This window comes from Myripristis murdjan, chromosome 15 (assembly GCF_902150065.1).
Source record: "Myripristis murdjan chromosome 15, fMyrMur1.1, whole genome shotgun sequence".
Classification (NCBI taxonomy): Eukaryota; Metazoa; Chordata; class Actinopteri; order Holocentriformes; family Holocentridae; genus Myripristis; species Myripristis murdjan.
The window spans coordinates 13,773,969-13,795,128 of record NC_043994.1 but is presented as its reverse complement, the minus strand read 5'-3'; the positions used below and the strand labels follow the sequence as shown (position 1 = coordinate 13,795,128).

The window sequence follows — 21,160 nt, the reverse complement described above, 5'->3', positions numbered from 1 at the left end:
GCAGCCAGCAAATAAAGCGTGGTAACAGAGAGAAATGCTGACTGTGCTTTCCCGCTGTGAGAAACATGATAATCAATCAGTCAGTCATCGGAAATCCATTCATAACCCATAGTGCTGAGCCACCGGGGACAATTGTCAGGTGGGTGTGTGGTCAGGCTTGTCGGCAGAGAAAAGGTTAACTTTGCAACTCTAAGTTTCCCAATTCTCTACAAAACTTATTTGAAAGACAAAGATAAATAATATACAATAGCAATATAACAGTAAAAAAAATGAATAAATATGAATAATCAGCATCTTAATATGCTTGGAGAACAATTTCATCCATTATTGAGCTTTGACAATTTTTTTCCCCTCTAAATACTGAATGTCCTGACTGAGTCCATTTATCCGTGAGTGACACCCATTGAAACCACATGTGCCAAAATCCAGATAGCGCTTGAAGCAGTTTGGCTAGCTGACTGGATACACAGGAGGGGTGCTGTAATTTCATCTACTTTGTCATTTGGTGTGAATGTTTGCTTTTATGTACAGATGTGCAGGGATGTATTCAGCCGAGGATACACATATACCGATGACAAAATTTACAGCTTATTCAGCAGCGGCGTTATCTTGAGCTATCATTGTTTACTTCGGCCAGCTAGTTAGCTACTCAGAGAGTACTGAGAGCAGAGCCAAACCAAACAAACACGTGTTAAAAACTGCATTAATACAGTCCAAATTTAAGTTTGGTCCCAGGAGCTGGAAGAGGATGGAGTCATCTTCTCACGCAACGTCTGTTGCTGGGCTCTACTTTCCAGCAGGGAGGTGACCAACCTGCAGAGAGGCTGTTACGTGGCTAAAATGATCAGACCGGCCTCTGCTCCATGATCGATCTAGTGGAATACGTACGCATGAAAATGCACAGAGAGAAATACAGTAGCAAAGTAATTGTTCAGATACAGCCATTAAAGAGGAACTAAACCCATAAGTCAAATGTGTGTGAAGCCTGACCTCTGATGATGAAAAGTGGGGCGGCAGGTGAGATCACCAACCACAGAGCACAACAGGTGGTGACATCACCTACCACCAAACAACAGAAACACGACTTTTCACCATTAGAAGTCAGGATTCACACAGATTTGGTTTGGGGTTTAGTTCCTCTTTAAAGCACAACCCAGCAGTGTTATGAAAGGCAATAGCCAAGCCGCTGAAAGTTCATGATTTGTATAAATTTGTCGCTCACTTTTCTCTTTGAAATCTTCACTGTGTGAGACTATTTTCAACTAAAGCCTCTTGCACAGCCCATAATTAGTGGAATAGAGTGGCCCATCAACCAAGTTGCTCACAGAGTGCAGGAAAGGTCAGAAAGGTGAGTTATGTTTAATTGGAATTGCTTCAAATCTTTTTTTAAACTCTGGGCGGTGACCTTGGAACAGCAGTTAGCAGGCTCTTAATTTCTGTGGCTGAACTGCATGCTACAAAAAAAATTCTCTCCCACCTCTCTCCTCTATCATCCTCAATACACATCAGAGCACTTACTCTCCTCTCAGCACAATATAGCCTCTGCCACTGCCTTACTGCAGGATGCTGTATTCCTCAGTGCTGGATGCTGACCAACAACAGAGTTCCCAGTCCTGTACTGCTGATGGAAAGCTTTCTGTGCCATCTGCCAGCCATGTGTAGGCACCAGTGTGCATGTGTGTGCATCTGAGAGGTTGTTCCTGACTAAATAGCATAGAAGCTTAGAGTACCCCGATAAAAAGCAGGAAGGAAAAAGGATAGGAAGAGAGAGGAGGGAGGAATAACAGACAGAATGGGAGGATGAACAGAGAAGAGGATACACACCGAGCAGGAAGGGGTATCACAAAAGAGAGAGAGCACAAAGTGGGGGAGGGCAAGGCTCATTTGTTTTCTTAACCTTGTGCCACTGTTCAAAGTAAGGGCAGGCAAATGCCTGTCATGGAGATACTATGAGATGACTAGTTTGAGCGTTGCCTCTGAACCCTGTAGGGATGAGAAATAATTCATACTATTTAAATCCTGACTCTTAAATCAGTACCTATGTAAATGAGCTCAATTCCGAGAGTAAAAATGGATTTTATTTAATCCCAACAGCACATCGAACTGAGCATTAATATTCAGGCATCAGCCAGCTTGAACTGACCTCAGTCTCACTGGGTGAAGTGAGATGTTGAAAAGCAGACATGTTTGACTGGGCATAAAATTCCACTTTAACACACCGTTAGCTTTCGCAAATACACCAGGCAGCACTGGCCTCCATATCAAATGTTGAGTGGACTCCTCATAAATGGATTGTCTGGGATAGTATTTTGGTATATTTCTGCAGCAGACTACTGCTTAAGTCCCCTGAGACATATTGAACTGAAGTACATTTAGTAAAAGAAAACTGTCTTAGACTAATGCGAGGGTTGTTCTTCTCAAGGGAGGAACAACCCTCTCTCTGGAGGGCCTTTTTTTTTGCTAAAGGGGAAGGGGCTGAATCAATGAGGTGTCATTAATTGCAGCAAAGGGTGGTATTCCCGGCTTCAATAATTCACAGCAGAAAATGGCTGTGAGCAATACTGAACCTCGTTGATCATGCTGGTGGTTACCTTAGCTGACAGACACGGAGCAGCCAGGCCAGAAAATGGCAAAGAAATGAACAAGAGAATGTAGATTTGAGGGGCATGATCGTTTAAAATAATATCGGTCCCACTTGGCTGGCGGTCAAAACTCAGAAATGTGCCTACCACACCTACACATACTTCTGCTAATGTTCTGGCTGAAGGCTCCTGCCCCCGCAATAAGATGTCAAAGGAAGTATAACCATCAAATAAATACTTTATGTAACATTAATGGAGACATCATTATGGTTTTCCATCAAGCCACATGCCTTGTTAAGTGCATTTTTTAAAAACTACAGTGCAAACACACATGCAATAAAGATACGCAGTGCAACACAGTGCAGTAAAGGGTTAAGTCAGCACCCTTCCACAAAACTCAAACTTCATGTTTATTTTTCTTCAACACACTGGCAAATTACCAGGGTTCCAATTACTTCTCACTTATTCTCCTCTTGATTTACTGCAAATGAAATTGGAAAATTAAACTTGTGCTATAATGTAATTTGTTTATTTTCGCTTCAGGCTTTGATGCAAAATACAGAACTTCTCATCCCAAGAACCTTATCAATGTTTAGAGAAAAAAGGGAAAGATATCGAACACGCACAATCAGTCACGCACCCACGCACATAGCACCTAATAAAGCAGGCGGCTTAAGGGCCCACAGCTGCTCAACCATAACATTTCCATGCATACAGTTTGGAGAGGATGGAGATAATGAGTGGAATTACTTTTCTAAATGGAGGGGTCTGGTGCTCTGGAGTACACCAGTGTAGAGAGGTAACCTCTGGAGGCCCTGCACTTTACTCGGCTCTGTCTGTCTCTACTGACGGCCACGACTCAGCTGGAATCTTATCAGCAAGGTTAAATGGGGTCAATCACCCACCAGTGGATTACAGGTAACAGAGTGAGGAGGGAAAAGGGGAAAATTAAGTCTGAACTCTCATTCATCATACTAATATGCAATACTCAATATTTGCACTAATAATAAAATCAATTATCATGTTTTTAATAATTAAAACAAATGAAAACTAACTGTAATGAACTGTCTCCAATAAGAACATACAATATTGTTTTTTTACATTCTCTTCAGGCTAAAATATATGAACGTGGGGAGGAAAAGCTATAACCGCCCAATCTTCTTTAAGTTATGCTAATGAAATTATGTACAAAATTAGAACATTATTTCCATTGATGAGGTGATTGAAGAGAGAAAGGACCAAGAGGGATAAAAGCCTGACCGGGGAATAGATAATTGAGAGCATTAACTTTATTGGACGCAAGTTGATGAACGGAGGCCGCAGTAATGGAATCATTGGCTTTCTGTAAAGCGCAAAGCTCCACGGGTCTGATTTACACGGCGACATTAGGCTTTTTAAACACAGCTGGACAAGATGGATGGGACCTTAAACATGCAAGTTAATTGCACTTAACCACAAAGCTAGCGACATTCATCAACACAGATGTAGATAACATGACACAGTGGGCAGCAGAACACCAAAATCAATCACAATCATGCTAAGTCCCTGGCATGTTGCAAACTACCGGGAAAATTATGTGTGCGTGTGTATGTGGAGACTGTAGCGCTAATCGCTTTCTTTTATAAAAACTAAATCATGACTAATGGCAAATTACTTAAAGTGTCAAGCTTCAAAGGTTAGACAAGAGACCAGTTCTGGTGGTGATTATGTAAATGAGAACACCTTTCCCCCCTCTCTGCTGGTTCAAAGTGAAGCCCAGTGCCTGCACAGGTAGATTGATATTCCTGCCCTGAGCCAGCCAGAACACAGGGGTGGAAGGATTAGTGTTTGAGGGCAACAAAACCATATGTGTGGTGTGTGTGTGCCTCGTTTTTGCTTGTATTTGTACGTTTGTGTCTTTCTCACTGCCTCTGAGTCTGTGTGCTCCTGCAATTTATATCAGGGTCTGATCCAAGTGCCTCCAGATGCCGCTGCCATTTGTTCCCCTGCCAACCAAAGGCCACAGCAGAATGCCAGTTCCTCAGAGCCTTACCTGTGTGTCAGTGTAACTTGGATACATACTGTGTCCTAACCCTGCAGCAGCAAGCTATAACAGGCTACACTTCATCACTGTCAAAGCTCCATTCATCAGACGTGATGGATAGGCACGTGGGACATCCAACGCAAGAGAAACACATCATTACTATGAGGTGGAATAATTATTAAGAGATGGAAATGTAGAGTCGGAAGAGTGTAATATCGGCACAAAAAAGTTTCCGCCACACAGAGCAGAATTGGAATTGGAATTTGAATATTTCATCCTAGAGCTCCACGTTTTCAACCACTTGTTTTTTGTCTTCACTCTTTCTCTGGGGAAATATATTCCGTAGGGCAGACAGAGATGGAAACAGACTCCTCCTACACTCCATCACGCGCACACACACACACACACACACACCAGTCCAAGGAAATAAGGGAGTTCCGTCAAGGCTAGCTCATTAATTCCCTTAAGCACGCCGGTCTCAAGCCTTCAAAATCATCCAACAATGCCACAATAAAACAAAACCTCAAAACAATAGAAGCAGGATCATGAGGCATTTCTCTGTGTAATATGATTGTTATTTGCCTGCGTAGCATCAGAGTACTTATGATCCTAGAGGTCAGAGGAGCCTCTGTGGAGATAATGACTTGTTTTGTTTTTTATAGCACTGGTAGGCTGTTAAATTAAGTGTCCATAGGTGTGACACCTCTCACACGATGGGTTAATGGAAAACAGAGCAACAAAATATGGCAATAGCCATCGGTGAGTCTGATGCCAGCACTGTCCGCTGAATGAAATGAGAAAGCAAAGTGAGATGAGATGGTGACATCTTTGATATTTACACTCACGGATTTGGTGGTGTTGGAAAAGGCCACTTGATTGCTTCACATATGACTTATGGGCTTACTGTATAGCTGTAATTACAAATTCTGCAACTTGAGCACAGGCCTGCACCTTGACAGAAGGCCTGTGCCTTTTTAAACTTCCATCCATCTTGCAAAACTGCTTTTGCTGCCCTTATATTTCAAAGCATTGACTCAAAACCAGCAATCCTTAACAGAGAAATTCAGGGAATGAAAACAGTGCAATAAAACGCCTTATTGTACGTCATGGAGAAATGCATCCGTCCCAATTGCATTGCTGATTCTGGCACAGATTAGCATAGCCTGTAAAGAATTGCTGATATCACTAAAACAGGCTATACTAATTAAAGCCAGAATCATCAATTCAGATCTTCTGACACCTTGACCCCTAAAAATGGAAGATAGATATTTTCAGAATGAGGCACTGCAAAGTTGGAAAAGCATCATCTGTTAGCATCGGGAGATGTCTGCGTGAACGGGAGATAATTAAAAGCACAAGAACAAATGGTAAAAGTTTATTTTAAATACAAATGTAGAGGATGGGAAAACAGAGTGGCAGTTCTGAATTAAATGTGAGAAAAGCAATATTATTGAAGCTCTTGTTCAAGGGGAAAAAAGGTATGCAATACACGAAAAAAATATGTTTCTGTTTTTATATGAGCCAAGTCTGGTTTCTGTAAATGCTTGAAGGCTCCAACCTCACCCCATCATCCACTGAAACTGTGCAACACATACAGTAGTTCAGTTCAGTTCAGTCCAGCATAAAGGTAGCAGGGGTGGGGTCAACAGGAAAGATGTTCCCTCTTATTCCTTAAGCAGTCTTTATCACACAGACACCGTATCAGTGAATTATACAGTACCACACACAATGAATCATTCCCACACCAGATTCTCAGGGACAGCCTGCACATAATGAATGGCCTGGTGAAAAGGGAATGAGGGTAACATAAGACAGAGAGGGACAAGATCACAGTGAGAGTAGGAGGGTGCATGTGTGGGAGGGAGAATAAGCAACCGAGGTAGAGATAGAGAAAGGTGCAGTACGACAGAAATAATAATAAAAAAAAGCGGATGAGACAACTGCCTTTTGAGATAAGGAAAAGATACATACACAGTCTGTTTCAGGGCTAGGCTCGGCTCAATAAGAATTGCCCAATGGAGAATAAGCGGAAAAATAGCAGCAATTTGTTTTGATCATTCTCCATACTGCAAAACACTTCAATGAAAAGGAAAGATGAGTGAAAAGCCCCCAAGTATGTGAAGGAATCTCAGGAGAGGCTTTACTGGCGTCAGACTCTCAGACTTATATGTCATAGAGATGACGTTCCAAGTGTTTGGTTTGGTTTGCTCTTTGAAACGTTCATGAATAAAACACCTTCGGGTATGCCTGTTTGACAGAATTGTCCGGTGAAATATTGGCACTTAAGATGCTCTGCTTGGGAGTCTCAATCCTTTAAGGTCTATCTGCGGCCCGAGCGAATGGAAGTCATCTTAATTTATTATCATAATGATACAGTTCTCAGATACAGTGTTCAGCAGATTCAGACTACGATTCATCAACATGCCACTGTAATGTGTGCCTAGATTTCTATCGCTGGCTTTGAAAAGGAAAAAATTCTTAAGAAGTCGAGTAAACAAAATAACCGCCCCGGCGTGATGCTATAAAATGTATGCATAATCCTTTTCAAGGTTGTTTCAAAAGACGCTGGTGGATTGTATACATTAATACATGCGCGAGAAGGGAGAGATTAGCATTTGGATAACAAGACATGTGCTCTTTTGTTCGCCTTTTAACTGAGCATTCTCAAGTGACCTATTGCCTTTGCTGCATAAATCAGCCTCGGACTCCTAAAAGCCAGTTTCTTAGATTTCTGTCATTATACTTTTGTTTGCCCCACAGTGCTATTGATCCTGCAGTGATGATCTTGCAGTATTATTCTTGATCGACATGCACTGGTGGCTTCATGCACTAGATGTATTTGGTCGCTGCAATTCAACAAAACATGATAACAAATAGTATACAGACAGACACAGTATACATATAACCCATATGAACGCAAGAACAGGCCCAGAATCAAAGCTGAGAATAACGGGCAATTTTTTCTACCCTTAATAATAAGCTCTGGCCTGGCAGTGTGTATGTCCATTCTTTATCCAATCCCAGCTGTGCCGCTCTATTCCAGTCAATACCTATTAGCGCTGCCACAACATTTCTACAGTTCTGAAGCTAATAAAACCTAATTATGTGTGTTCTGACTGCCACTCTTGCCTCTCAATGGACTGCATTACACCATTTTTATCTTCACCTCATCATTTGTCCTTCTGACACCTTACAGCACCGCATGTGAGGTCCAGTTTAGTTATGTGGCTTGTGTGTGACGTGCGTGAAATGTGTAATTCCAAAAGTATGCACACACTAAATTTAAAACACTTGTGCATGTTATGTATGGCTCTTGGCTAATGGAGGTCAATTTGGTTGTAACCGTATGCAGGATATTTACATATGCCGTGCTTTTATTTTCAAATAGGTATTTTACTTTCATCAAAGCACATTCTCAATTCAACTTACAAAAACACGACATCCACTGAAACGAGCTGTTATTTAAGTCAATCTAACCTCCAAATGGCAGTACAGCAGAGGTTAGACTATTCCCACCAAGTTATCCCTCATCTGCAACTTGTCTGCTGGATGACTGAGGAGGTTCATGAATTGAAATGCACCACAGGAAAAAAAAATAATAATAATAAGATATAATTATGGCACAGGAGAAAAGTTTCATTGAGAGATAAGTCTGGACATTGTCTCCAGCAGGTAGGGAACTGTGTGTTCTGGCAGCAGAAGTAGGAAAGAAAAATAAAACAAGGGAAGGAAGGGAACAAGGGGTTGTGTTAAAAAAGATTAAAAAAAAAAAAAACTTTCAGTGAACATTTCAGTCACTCCAAAAATCGGGTCTAGGCATTTTTTCATAATGTTCAGACACGCTTCAGAAAAACGGTTCACTACAGCACGGCAGCATCTCGAGATAGGGATCATGCCACAGCACACAATTCACGGTTTTCATGCAATGGATGTAATCCTTAGGGCGTCAAAGTGGGTGGTCGGTGGGAAGCGGCTGCAAATAGGGCTGTGCCCCCCACCCATCTGGAGATACATGGACGATATGAGTGCTGTGACTAATACAGATCACTGTACTGAGGGGTAGCTGCACAAATTGAATGATGACCTGATCGGGGCCAAGATGGCAAACAAACAGTTTACATAAATGAGGAAGCTATTCCAACACTATTAGAAAAGCCTGTATCATAACACCTTAGGACGGTGTTATGATACAAATCCAAATGACAAGGGGCAGATTCAAGCAAGGAGCCACGCTATTATGTAGCTGGAGGCACTGAGGACACAGAAATGTCAAGGCAATCAGCAAAGTTAAAGTTGTGCCTGCAATTTAATCCGCTGTCTTGGCTGATGCGGTCCTTGTCAGCATATGAGATGCCTCAATTACAGGGGAGGCTAGTTGGCTCATATGTGTGGAAATGGCTTGGACTCTTACAGTGCCTTAGCTGTATAGCTTTGGATGTGAAAACTATATGGAGCCACTACACCAAAATAGAGTTAAAACCTGCAAAGGTAAGACTGAAGTTGATGCTGACTAAGTCGATCTAGCAGTTAGCGTGTTAGGCGGCGTGTTCGTGTAAAGGAGTACAGTTCTTCTTTATCAGCAGGTGAAAATGCAATCCAACAGAGGAAGCAAAACAGGCACAGTCAGCGCTCAGACATTATTGGGCAGGTACACCAAGGGCAGAGAGGCTGTAGGCTGGGCAAAGGGCAACGTTTGTGGAGAAGGGCAACTCCATCAGGGAAAAGAAAGATGGTTCGGGCTCGATATTGACAGGAGGAATCAGCAAGTTGTGCCAAAACAAAGCAGGGTCAGTGGATGAGTTTATAAGGTGCAAGGAGAAATAAACTTGGAGAGGGAGTTGAGAGATATGGCAAACCAAACTAGACTTCTTCTAAGCACAACACATTGTGTGCTATCATCTCCACAAACTCTTATTCAATACATGTGTGAGGACCCTGCCTATCCTTATCATTCAGGAATAGCTGCTCTTCAGACATATTGTGTCACGATCAGTCAGAAAGCAGCAACAGTTCGAAATTAATTTGTCTGTTGGCAAGAAGACATGAAAATTGGTCTTGTCTATGAAGGAGAGAGGAAAAGGAGTGAAGTGTTTTGCACAGCCATATTGCCATATTGTATGCCAGCTGATGATGCACATATGAATAATCAACAATGAATGACTGATCATAGAGCCAGGGAAATATTGCAGAATAGCAGGGATATGATCATTTTAACTACCACTCATCAATGTGAATAACTGGGCCGGCACATCTTACTGTATTTTTTTTATATAGCAAATATGTTGAGATGACAAGTAACAAATGATGTGTCCTGGCTCATCATTTATTCAAAGACGTGTTAACACATGCACATTTGTTTTTGTTTTGTTTTTTCTTGTCATGTCTGTCACATGCTTTAGAGGGAAGGACACTGCATTCATTTCATCGTGTCTGTTTGCCAGGATGACAGCTGCCCCAAGGCTCTCGCAGCAGAATAAAAAGTCATCAGAAACTGTGAGACGCCAGTTGGCTTCTACCCCCGTGCCATGGCACCTTTCCTTTCTCTAATATCTGTGGCTTATTCCACCTGTCGCCATAGGCTTCACCTCCCACCCATATGGCCTTTGCATCTCAGAATTTTTATGTTTGTGAAGTCGACTACTGTCCCCTGAAGCTACAAATACAGATGTCACACTCATACATATACAGCTCTGTAAAGAATGACTTAGAGAAGATGGAAGTTGCAAAATACACAGAGAGAGCTTCTGCTTCGAACTGACACAAATGCACAATATGAAACAATAAAGCATTCTGCTACATCTGAGTGATCCAAGGTTGTTTGCAATCATGACAGTTGCTCATAGCTACAAGAACATAGTGGATGGTCCAAAACCACAGGAACACCATACATAGGTAATTCATTAAAGTGTCGCTCTCACAACCACTGGACCACTAATGATAGGCTTAGAATATAGATATGCAATTAAAATCATGATTAAAGCATTTTTCCTTAATCCTTTTTACGGTACCTTTTCATTCACAAGAGTACAATAGAATAAACAAAGTTGTAAAATGCTTGCACCATTTTAGCCGACACTGCAACGCCACTAATGATGACCGAGATATTCATCTGGAGCTGAAGCCTTTTTTTTTTTTTATAGTGACTTGAAAGAATCATTGCTTGCAATATTAACAGTCCCTAATGCTGCTACAGTTTAATCAAAACAGTGTGTGCATAATGAAGAATTCAATAGCATAAGCTTAGAGAGTGTGTGTTTAAATGTACTGTTAGATCACACTGATTTACTGACTTTGTCAAAACTCATTCTGAAACTGCAAGTATGAACGCATGAAACTGCAACTGCTTACCAAATACGGTATTTTTTTTACAGTATTATTTTTGAAGTACAGTACCTAAAGCTGCTACAGTTATTCAAAACACTGTGTGCATAATAAATACAGTAGAGTAAGCTTAGTGAGTGTGTGTGTGTGTGTAAGTGCACTTGCTAGATCAGACTCATTTGGTCAAATTGGTTGGTTATTCTGGAAGTGCAAGTATGAGTCACTGAGAACTGCAACTGCATACCAAATACATTAATTTTTTTAAAATTATTTTTTTCATAGTTTCTGAAGTACAGTATGCAGCAGTTCTCTGCCTAATAACATACCAGGGCCATTTTTACAGATTATCATCCTCTGACGTAGAGAGCATGAATTCACCGGCCGCTTTAGTGTTGAGCCTGGTATCGATGCGCTGCAGGCTCCTGCTCGGCGACAACAGCTGTCACTGCGGCAACTGGAAATGGCTTTGGAAAAACTAAGATAACGCTGCTTTTCTGAAATGGGAGGCTTCTGTGCGTACTCTCAGAATGTTCTCCTGAAAAAGAGCTCACGAACTGATCACTAAATCAAGAGAGGAGTTTGGACAAGTCCCAAAATTAAACTACTGTCTAAGCCCAAAACCTTTGACAAAATGCTCAGCTTGTGAACCTTTTTTTTTATTATTATTACATACAATCCTTATATATATACTCCCCTTTCAAAATCTGTCCACTTCACCACTATGTGTGACATATTTAATATGTTATACATGCATACATACGTATATAATATATCATATATATAGCAGCATATATATAATCTGTATATATGCTGCTCTCCACTCTCAGAATATAATATAGCATCACACATGCTGTACTACTAACTTACTCCTGCACTCATCTGGAAATAATAGGCTGCTATTCTTTTGCACTCCTGCTTAAATGCCAACTTTATTTTCTTGGCTTTGTACCTGTACTCTGCACAGTGACAATAAAGGCGAATCTAATCTTTAAAATACACTTCCTGTTTCAGAAAAGCAGCGTTATCTTAGTTTTTCATTGCCCCATTTTCTGCTCTTGTATCCAAGCGGGAGCCTGCAGCACACTGATTTCAGGCGAAACTAAAACCAGTGAAAATTATGGTCTTTACGTCTGAGGATGATGCCAGATATTCTGTAAATAGGGCCTTGGTTCCAAAATGGCGAACTTAACTGAAGTTTATAAAGTGAAGGATATCGACACATGAATTAGACAAACGTCCAAAGTGAACTGTCTACTCCACAAGAATAACTCGTAAAAGTAAATTTTGCAAGATGTGAAAATATATTCTAATTATTTGAATTTTCCCTTTTCCCATATACAGCATTTCTCTAAGTAACATGAAACTTTTAAACAGTAAATTAGACTGCACGAGATATCAGAAAGTTTCTAAAATTTCATAACATTTCACAACTCCAAAGATCCTTCTTATTCCAGTGACATCCATTCTTGTGGGTTTTGGATAAATGAGATTCAGTTTCACTGGTACAAAGCAACCCAAACCCTAATTTAATGATTACCGCCTGCTTCTGAACATTCAGAATTTCCAATAAAAACTAACAATGGAACCCAGCACTGAAGCAGATGAAATAAACACAGACTTACAGCAAACGCATTGTCTCAGACAGGCAATCACATTCCCAAAAATTACATGACAGAAGCGGTTTATCTATGCCTCGGAAAATCCTACTCTTACATGCCCAAATGCACAGCGACACAGTTCCATATTTGATGCATAACCACCATGTCGCCTGGTGCCGTAAACTCAATCTGAGCGCACGCTGACAGAATTCTATCCAGTGCTTGAGCGCTCAGACCGGAGGAATCACTCTCAGCACAAAGCATCACAAAACACACATCGCCACCCAGAAGCTCTCCCGCTGCTCTTTGTTCTGACGCTTACAAGGAAAAGCTTGGTGACAGGCTGCAAACCCACTGAACTCTGTAAAGGAACTGCAGCAGCGATAGAATTTATATTCACCATTCATAATGAATGAGCCTTGCCGTTGGTCAGTTAGCCAAATTACTTTGTTTGGATATTTGTTTGATTTTGATGTTTGTGCACTCTGTTCCACTCAGATTGCAGCCCGAGGTTGTCCGCTCTCAAAATCATGCAGGTCTGCTATTAATTAAAACTTCACTGCCAATTTTGATTACAATGAAGGGGCCTTTTCACCGTAGGTCACGTCCTGTAAATTTAACTCCAACTTTCGGGATTCTTAGGTAAGACAGTTACGGCCACAATTTATGAAGCAAACAAATTAATGAATCCCTTATGGCTGTGCTGTTGGTTTTTTAAACTGATCTACAATGTGATGAAAAGGTTACTTGCTTTTTGTTGTTTAAAACCTTGATACTATTAATGTGCATCTTTGTTACTATACATCCCTCTTTTTATAATGTAAATAGTTATTGAAAATTGCATACAATGCATGCTATTTAAAAAAAAAAAAAGGATAATGAGAAGGGAAAGGTTTCAACTTCTATTGTTTATTTGTTGCAGACTTCTAATGCTCTCTGTTACTACAAGGCTATTTTTGTGTAGTTTGTGAAATGTTCTCAACTATCCTTTAAATAAAAGATATTAACTCTAATTTTGTGGACCACTGCTGTACAAAGAAATATTTTATCACTTAATAAGTCAAAATTATTCCCATCCTTGGTACGCAAGCTATGTCACCTGCGCCGTCACCCAGCATCAATTCTGTGTAAGGTCCCCTCAAGGGGATTCGATTTATTTCAAGGGTGATTAATAAAATGAAACTATTGCTGACATGTGAAGCAAGAGGTATTATTTAAGCTGTCACCTTGAACAAAGCAACAATTGAATAACTCATTGCGTGCATTTGCCTTCAGAAACCATACAGTACAGCGGGTGTGAATGAGAACGGAAATGAGAGTCGTCATGAAGACAGAGCAATTCACTCCCCGCTGATAACACCGACTTGCACAAATACTATTTGTATACTGACAAGAAATCAAAATGCTAACTATTGAATATATCTTTCACAGAAGAAATGTTTTGCAGTAACCTTTTTAAAACCCACACACACACATACACACACACACACACACATATGTGCACACACACACAAAAAAAAACCCTGACGCCATCCCTTGAATCAACAACTTGACCACATGACGTCAAGCCTGTAGGTTGCACATAGACACCGGCTAATTCAACAATGTTGACCATGAGTCATGTTGAACAACCTGTTCCATTTCACACGCTTACAGCTCTCTCACACCACCGCCGTGTGATTCCTCACTTCACAGCATTGATTTCAGAATGGTGTTAGTATGAAGCATCATCATGAAACACAAACACAGAGAGGCAGGGATGCACAGTCACACACACATGCACACATTCACACATGGACAAAGGAAGACACACATGTAATCCCCTTATTGATCAAGTGGGTGTCAGATTATAAACAATCCTGTTTAACGTCTTTGATGGCAGATCAATACCCATGACAGATCAATACCCATTACCACACATGTGTATGTGTGGTAAGATGGGAGGACATGCATGCATGCATGCACTCACACACACACACATACAATCATAAATCAATGTGCTTTTTGTAAAAGCTTATTCCTCCCAGAGGAGGCTACTTCTAACTGAGGCTTATTATATGTACTTCTCATTTTATAAAAGGACTGAAAGATATATCCTTAATTAAGAAATAAAGATTTTTTTCCCCCTACTAAGGTTAGCACCATTGAGGGGAAGGGAGAAAATGTCAATTCTGAAGTGTGGTTAAGTCAATCAATGGTTAAACATGGAAAAAAGCAAAAGTTCGCCAGTGACAAGCTTCAAGCAAGGCAATAAAAGCAGAGAAAATGCCATTAGATAATGTGTCCTACTCTGGAGGACTATGTTTAAAGGGCCTAAAATGAACATTAGCAAATGACTTGGAGCCGCACAGCCTGCCAAGCCCCTGACATCGGGGAGAGGGGATGGTGTCATTTGTGGATTCAAGGGATTCTATAACACTTAACTCACCAAATGTTTTGGGGAGGTGAAGTGTCTGGAGGTCACCTTTCAGCAGCGGAGTGCCTTTTGGTGTCCATGCTGTCCGCTGGTGGTGCATGATTATCCTCCTCCGACTGGATCATGGCGTCTAGGAGGCAGACAGGGAGCAAGGGGGGCAGAGAGAGAACGAGGGAAAAAAGACAGAAAGACACAGAGGGTAAGACGGAGTTGAAGAAGATGTGTCCAAATTAGGCAGTGGAACACCTATAGCGATGAAGATCCAGCTCTGAAAGGCGGAAGAAGTGAACTTACTGTATTTCAGCATAATTTTGAGGTGTAATGACTGAGCTTTTTCCCCTTAGCAAAAGGCCCAAAATATGCATCTTTCTCTTAAAGAGCAGTCAAAGCTCATTGATCAGCAACTTACACACAGTACATACTTTTCCATGTATGTCACTGCCAAGCAGCTCAAAGAGAGCTCACAACAATCTAGTCATCTGCAGCAACTTGTTAACATCATTCTGTATGTTTTATTTACACAATATGTTTTAATCAAGGATCTACTGGGGTTATGTAGCCACCATTCCCCACTGGATAATATCTGTCAAAGGGAAGAATGGCATGTCTTCATGTCTAGGGAAGTGTTCATGCCTTATATAGCCTTGGTTGCCTGCTCCACATAGCTGGATCTAGCCAGGGGCTAAGGAAGCAGACCTTATGAAAGCTCATTAAAATGGTCTTCAAGTCTTAAGAGACAAATGTGAATCTACTATAAAACAAATGAACTTGCTATTAAAAATAATGAGCTGTAATGGAGTGGCTTCCAAACTAAAACACACTTTAAAAAAAAAAAAAAACAGAATTATTAGATGGTTTGGACGGCTAAATGACAAAGGGCAGATAATGAAAGGGTGGAGAGAGGTAACGGCAGCGGTTCACGAGCAGTTCTCAAGCAAGGCGCAGACATACTGCAGACCTGACGAGTGGACTACTTTCCTCTCTGTGTCACATTTGCAAATTACACCTCAAAGGTCAATCGAGCAAACATTTCACCTCTAATGGGGAGGCGGCATGACATTTCTCAAGAAAGTCTTTTCTTCTCCACAGGCACACCTTTTTATTAATGCTGACATTCTCATGGACTACAAATTGACTGAAGTAGATGCATATAAATTAAAATTTCCACAGCTGTTTTCATCTCTTTTTATATAATGTATTCTAACAAGATGGAGTGTCTCATCTTAATACTGATGGCCTTGCTTGGCCTATCCACTCCGTGTTTTAGCTGAGTCGGCAGAGGCATTCTTAAGTGAACCATAAGGAGAACTGAATGAGACAATTACCATATTTCAAGTACCCTCTTTAAATTTGTACCAAAGCATAATATGTGCACCAATATGGGCTGGCTTTTCCCACTATAAAATGAAGTGGTACTCATCAAAAGAGCTCATCTGAATGAACATTACACCGTTACGGAGACATCAGTGTGTCTTGCATATGAAAGCCACTTCACTTAGGTAACAGCACAAGTAATTATATGCATTTTCTACAATAAATGAAGTCTCACAGTAAATTACTCTGTGCAAAGGTAAGCTTATCAATTTCAAAATACAACTGCAAGGGCTATGAAAACAGACAAATTTTAACCACGAAAAAAATAATAAATTCTTACTCGTTTTTATTGTGTGAGACTGTCAGCACCGCCAAACAGGTGCATTCAGCTTCAATATAAACCCCCATGAACCTCTCTATTGCCCCTACGCACTGAGGCAGGCACACATACACACACACTCACTCACCATCCACCTTCTTGTCTTCTTTCCTAAATGGGAGCTCCTTATCTCGCCTAACTATGGTCCAATATAAATCTCCCGGCAAAGCTCTCCAAATTTACTGGCCGAAACTCCATTGATATCACCTTTCACCGACTGTTTATCCTTGCTTGTGTGTGCAGCAACAAGAGAAAGAAAAAAAAATGTACAGACCTTAAAAACTACCCTTGATTAATGTATTTTGGGATTTATTTTATGAGAGTCAGATACCCAAACTTGGGTTGATTTAGGAGCTGTGGGGCTGATTGGGACATTGGTCAGTGATCAGGCAAAGTGAAAAGGCGTTTATTGACACTGGCTCCGGTATTAACTATCAAGCAACATTTCACTCCTGCCACAAATACCTCATCCCACCTGGGTAAATGCTACAAATGACTTAATACCTATAATCACCTGCTTGTAAGGGCTTTGTGAGTGCACCCGTGCGTCAGTGAGTGTCTTACAAATGGCCTTTTTATGATGAAGTGATAGGGTGGAGGAGTGTATATTGTTTCCAGCTGTGACACTGTGTACAAGAATGTGTAGGAGCAGGAAGGTCTGTGTGTGTGTGTGTATGTGTGTGTGTGTGTGTGTGTGTTTGAATGAGACAGACAGAAAGAGACAGCGAGGGAAAGTGTGTGTTTCTTATGGTTAAACCTCGGTTTGAGACCCAGCCAAGGTCATCCTCTTAGTTATGACATACATGGAGCCAGACTGAGCCTCTCACTTGGACGCTCTCCATCTGCTCCCACTGATAAGACTGGCTACTTAACATGCAGCAGACAGACACCACGGCTGTGTATTGTGCGGCTATATTTTGATGAAACCACATTAAGATTATGTTGGATCACAATAAGCAACAGTGTACAGCCACACATATTAAACTTCCCCTCTTTCATATACAAATACAATCTGATCCCATTTGCAGCCTAAGGAAAACAAAATCTGGAAATAATGTTTTTGTTTGAAACAGATTGTATCCAAAAGTTAATTGAAGATGAAGTTATGGTTGGTGCCAGTGGCTTTTAACTAACTACTCTGTTAACATATCATGGTGTCTTTGTAAACAAACACAAGTTCATATCAAGAAACAACAACATCCATGTAATTAAATCCATGTAAAAATGATCCATCTTCTACCAGGAGGGACTGGTAAGATTGCTCTGACTTGGTTGTGGGTGTATCACAACATAAAGGTTCAACAAAATGACATAAGATGCACACTTGCGCTCTCACCTAGTTGTGTTATGATGAGCTTGTACACCGATAATGACAAACGTTCAGATGTCTCACAAGAGATACGGTACATTGTGCTGTTTAAAAGAAAAAAGTAATGAGCAGAACATGTACCCCGTTAACCCTAAACTAATTTCCAACTACCACTTGGGACTTCAGCTCTGAACCCTGCAACAGTCCCAGGTAACCATCGGCTTTGGCTCCAATCACCAGAGGTGTAAATGGGTCCCCTGCTATTGGCAAAATGCACAGGTGAGATGATACAGGACATGTTCTTCATTTTATGTGGGTAATCTGAAACTCAGTGAAACTTTAACTGATGTAATATGATAAACTGCCATGCTTTGGATTTGCCTCTGACTTCTGTTCTTGGTGCAGCTGGAATCAGAGGCTGCCAGGGCTGAAAGGTGGAGGAAATGCTGTGTTTTTAGTCAGTTCAGAAAATTAACTTGAGATTCTGGGACTTCTGCTAATGTAGGCATTCTCAAAGTGCAGCGCTGGTGGCCCGCGATGAGTTAAGGTGACATGATGAAATGCATGTGTTATATTTGGTCCAGTTCCAGTGCAGTTTTAAATCAAGAATGGTAAAACTGCACCCCCTGGATGCTGTCAAGATAGGAATGGCTGTGTGGCAACTTGTCATCACTGCAGGTATGTTAGAAATGGAGGAGCTGGGCCATCGTGCAAAATACTTGTCAGTGAGGGGGAAAGGAAATTTCAGGAGAAATGGAGCATTCGATGTACCTCATGGGACGGATAAAGTGATGTGCCTAATCCGCAAGCAGGTGAATGCAATGCACAAGGAGTTTAACATTAAACAGCATTACGACACCAATCACAACATGTACAACAAGTTCACAGGCGAGGAGTGAACAACTAAGCCTGAACAATTTCAAAGAGGCTGAACGGCCCAGCAGTCAGATTTCACAAATCTGTTTTAGCCTCATTAACTTCAAATTATGTTTACTTTACATTACTGGCTGCAAACCATTTCCAAAGCATATATTGTAGACATGCACCATTGCCATTAAAACATCTACAAATGGACACATGGGATTTTACTTCTTCTCCTCCTCACATTCACTATTGGCATAACTTTTAGTTCAGAATAGACAATTAAAGGAAATATTTGTTTTGGAATTATTTTGTGTTCTGTTTTATTCTTGGGTGAGAACCCCTGTGCTAATGCAAACAGTGTCACTGCCTTTTGTTTAACAGGAAGGCCTGGGTAAGCACAGTGGTATTAAAATTACGATTGCTACTGGGATCATCATTTATTTTGTTAAAAGTGACATGCTCAGACAAAGTGGGCGCTGAAAGCAGCAGCACTTTATATGCTTTTGCCCGAGGACCATTGTAATCACACAAGTGGACAGTGATATTCGGGTCATTTGCTTATTCATGGTACCAGGGAGACAATCATTGGGTTTCAAAGGTGCATTAAACTGCTTAACCTGAACGACACCTTGACCAGACTATGACCAGGCTCTGCTGAAAGTCAGCGGTTAATCAGGTTGAAGTCGGTGGTTAATTGGGTGCATGTATGCCTTGTTGACCGGTCAAACTGCTCCAATCTCCAGCCCAGTGCTCCATCACAACCCCACTTCTAAACCATTTACAAGGGAGAACAAATAGATTCACCTACTTCTGCTTTAAAAATGTGTCAGTGAGTAAGTTTTTGAAAGCTCCTCCATGTGTAACCATTACCTGCAGCGATCCGGCCAAACCTCTCTGTGAAGCCAGAAAGCCAAAAAGAATAGCACAATGACTGTGAACAAGAACCTCAGGGGTCAGCCATTTCACCCAGAAAATGATTTTTAAAAAATGGGAACAGTTTCCTGTGGAGATGTCAGGCAAGTATCTTGAAACCTTACCCCAGAAATAAAGAGTTTTCCACTAAGATAAGTTTGCTGTCATCAAGTACAATGTATGAATAGGCAGAACAAGGGTGCAGGTATGTATCACGTTGGTGACAGTGCTAAACAAAGGCTCGGTAATGGAAACAGATTACACAGTGTTTAAAACAGTGGCAATAAAAAAAATGAGGAACCATATTTGCTGTACTGGGAGGATGGTTTGTTTTTTGCAAACAGTTACACGCTATTCTGCAATTAAGATGAATTATGGATTACCTAGGAAGTCAGCTGTCAGGACATCACCGTCAAACAGAACACTGCATCCAAAACAAACACATAAATAAAGTTAAGCTTTAAGCGGTTTAACTACTCGCGGTCAGACTGACTATCATGCCCTAACTCGAAGGAAAGTTTGCCCTCAGGCTCTAACCCTCATACTAAATTACCAATCCATGATGTTCCTTTGCCATCAAGTGTCACATTTTATTTTTACGGTGTTCCCATTTCCCCATCAACCTGGCTTGCCTACTTCTACTTAAGTTAATGATTTCCTATATTTCTCACAGTGTCTTTCAGCAGCTTCCTTCCAACAGGCAGGAAGTTGTTAAATTCAACTGTTTGATATGGAACACTGTCTATTCAGCTGTTTGTTTTTGTTTTTAACTAAAAAAAGTAAAAACACATCACTGGATATATTTGTGAAAAATAGACAAGCAACATTTCACAACCACGTTTTTGAATATTTGACATTGGGATTTACTGATATGAATTTTCAAATATATATCTATGAAACTGAAGCTGCCAAAAGCTGATATTTTGTCCCTATATATCTTTACATTTAAAAATTAATGTGCAAAAAAAAAGCAAGAAAACTGTTGCTACATTTCTTAATGAAATGATTGAATAAATAAAATGAACGAAAAGAACACTGTGAGTGAAAAATAAAAAGATGAAGGTGACACTGACAATATAAAAAAAAAGAGTGAGAGAACAACCACTTTTATACCAGAGAAGGAAGAAACACACATGCTGATATTCATATAAAGGCAGATAATGGCCCAATATAATGGTAAGGTCCACATTTTCTCAATGTACTGGTCAGTCTAAAAATACTGTTATTATGCAAGCTAGTGCATATGTGAAATGAGCTACTGAGTGTTTCTACATCAGAAAACAGTTCAGTAATTTAAGATGTAAAAATGAAAACAAACAAACAAACAAACAAACAAACAAAACAATATCAAACTAACTTTGCTCCAATTATGACATGTCGATGGAGGGAGCAGCAGCACTTGCATTCAACAGTCACTGCCAGTCAAGAAGAAGTGAGAGTCA

At 40.6% G+C, this 21,160-nt stretch overlaps 1 protein-coding gene across 1 annotated transcript in view; it reads right to left on the bottom strand.

Annotated features, from left to right (window-relative positions):
- chrm3a (cholinergic receptor, muscarinic 3a) overlaps window positions 1-21,160 on the bottom strand; it is a 79,055-nt gene that overhangs the window by 35,317 nt on the left and 22,578 nt on the right. The window contains exon 2 of the mRNA XM_030071410.1: window positions 14,953-15,070. The gene's annotated coding sequence lies outside the window, so the exon portion shown is untranslated. The remainder of the gene's footprint in view (window positions 1-14,952; window positions 15,071-21,160) is intronic.